Consider the following 3,208-nt stretch of genomic DNA (forward strand, 5'->3'; position numbering starts at 1 on the left):
ATACTACTCTACCTATCCTCCACAGCCATGCCTACACTCCTTCCCCTACATCCGACCCTCACCAATGGAAACATAAGGCCAATCAGCTCCTAGGACAACATCTGTCCTATACATAGCTGTCCATTTCACACACGTGCCCACTGGACACATGTAACCCTTGTAATATGCATCACAACATTCTCCTGCTATCTTCACCCCTGTCCCTCAGGCGCACAATCCTTGTATGCACATCACTCCTAAATGGTCCAGGTACACATGATGAGGATGACCCCATTGTACACAGAACACTACCGGTCCCTCTATGGTTACCCCATTTACCTTTATCATGATGATGATGTTGCACGCAGCACCCTGCAAGAGTACTGTTTACACATAATGATTGGACAGGTACTGTTGTGTTAATGTACATTACATGCACAGAGTGATGCATATGGCCAATGTACAACTATTTTCATGTATGAATGACACATGTCTGTCTGAGGGAGTCTTGAGATCACATAGAACAACATCACTACATAATACAGGCATCGCTGGTGTTTCCCATTTTATTTAATTTGTAATGCTTTGTTGCCACATGGTATGTTCCTGATATATCTCTATATATGTATGTACCTGTATGCTGGACATAAACACTCACATATACATCTACATGATGGGATACATTCCTATACTGTTGAATGACTGCGCTGTATGACATGTTTGTGGTACTGTCCATTGTCTGTATATCTGCCATGGCGTATTGGTAATTCACATTAGCTGTGTGTGCAGGGTCCTGGTTCCGACCCTTGGAGAGGACATTTATTTGGTTGCAGGGCAGAACAAGGCCATTGGATATGGAGGGCGTAAGGCACATTAAAGCAGTTGGGAGTGGGTGTGCATGGGTTTGCGTGATGTTAAGCACTGCTGACTTCTGGTTACAGCTTCTTACACTTGGTTAGCCTCTACATTGCTTTACCAGTGCAAAACTCGTATACTGGTAGCCAAACACGCTTACACCCGCTCACTCCTGCACTTGCAAATGCACCGACATTGGTACTTGCATCTGTCACTCACACCCCTGGGTGGGAGCAAAGATCACAATATTACTTTGTAATGCCTATTACATCAGACTACATGACTACAGTATTGGGAATGGCTGCCCATTAGGCGACGGCATGACATTCAACTGTATGGAATCAGCGGCCTGTTCAGTGAATTAATCATATTATTTGTGTGTTCCTCATACAATCTGCTCCCTTCTGGCTGATACATGGGAACCGAGACTCTTCAATACAGACAAGTAATTAGGATTTGGGAGCCACATCTGTCGGCCGTGTCATGCTACCGCATACCTATTATAGGTTTGCCACCTTTTCAATTGGCCAAGTTGGGACTTTAGGGTTAACACCTGTCCCACCTTGTGAGGGACAGTCCCTCTTTAGGCAGTTGTGTCCTGCGAAAATAATCAAGACATAGCAAATGTCCTGAGATTACAGGGCACTATTATATCCTAAGTTTCTTTAATAGTTGCATAAAACAGTTATTTTATATATGAAACTTATATATGTTATGTGAAGTAGCATAAGCAATTCAAATGTTACAAGAATAACCTTTTAGTTGTGCAGATAAGTAAAATTCTGCACTATGCATGGCTCTAGGTATGTTTTGTCCTGGAAAGTCTGACATTTCTAAAGAACATGTCCCACTTTGGGCATTTGAAAAGGTGGCAACCCTGTAGGACCTTTATAGACCTTTATGTAGAGATGTCAGATTTTGCATGGCAAAACATACCCACAACCAGTACAAAGGAGAGTACTTCACTGTTTTGTGTAAATAAAAGGTTATTCTTGTAGCATTATAGTTGCTTATACTGTTTCTTATAACATTTAGGTGTTTCAGATACAAAATAATTGTTTTATGCAACTACTACAGACAATAAAGGAAATCTTTGTCCTAAATCACAGAACATTTGCCATAATTACAATTATTTTGCAGGACACAACTGCCCAAAGGGAAGTGTCCTTCACAAAGGTGGACAGGTGGTAACCCCAATCCTATTATTCTATCATCTTTCTAAGGTAGTCGGCGGAACATGCGCTTTCTCTCACTAGCAGACCTCTCATATGAATGGGGAAGAATGAACACTGAATCAGGGACACTGCATAACAACCTTAGGGACACATTTAGAAGTTTGATGCTATTAACCTGACACATTGACGGACCCAAAGCACATATGTATTCATACACATTGTCTGAGGTACATGCTGTTTATGACTCTTACATGTTGTCATTATTCATTACGTGTATTCCGCCACCTTTCCTCCTAATATCACTAGTTCTAGGAGGGTTTAGTTGGGACTGAGTTAGATTCTGATTCACAATCACAGATGTCCCTGGTAATTAGGGACAGTTCAATGATATGGTCCCCATGTGTTCCCCCAATGGTTTAAGGACTATCCAGCAGATGTGCTCTTAAGGTTTGGGAGGTATGGGCATCTGCTATACCCACATCAGAATATTACTTACATCCACGGGGTGGTCCTAATATGTCTCTGCCAGCCAACACCTGCACGCCTAGGCCCATAATCACATACACATAGTTCCCCTACCTGCCACTCCTCTACAGCACTCATCTTTACTGTGGGTGCAGGTGGGGTATAAACACACCCCTACACACACTGCCCACTCTCCCCATGTTGGGACACATGTTGTACGTTGTGTCAACCTATGTGTTATCAGGCTTGCACAACCTACTGGTCCGTGTACAGCTACATCCTGGTCGCATCATTTACAGGGCTTGGCTACAAGAGCTAAATTTTTGGTGTCCCACAAGGGACATCACTGTCCATGTTTAAAGTGTAGACCTTGTAGATCTCTCCCACTGGAAGTTTCCTGTCGGTGGTCTGGGAAGCAGTGGTGAATTTCCATTTATTGCGTCTGCATGTCTCACCGGCCTAGCTGGGGTGGTGGGAGGTAGATGTTTGTTTATTGTACCGCCCACCAACATATGCCGGATTGAACATATGTTACCCGTAACTGCTGTATCATATCCTAGGTATATACATGTGTATATTTACTGTAACATATATATATATATATATCTATTTACATTAATATATACAGATATATCTGCATATGTATGCATACATGTATATTCATATATTGCTGTATATATATATATATATATATATATATATATATATATATATATATAAAAAATCTAACAACA

This window comes from Protopterus annectens, chromosome 10.part0 (genome assembly GCF_019279795.1).
Source record: "Protopterus annectens isolate FY-2018-M chromosome 10.part0, PAN1.0, whole genome shotgun sequence".
NCBI classification, from domain to species: Eukaryota; Metazoa; Chordata; order Ceratodontiformes; family Protopteridae; genus Protopterus; species Protopterus annectens.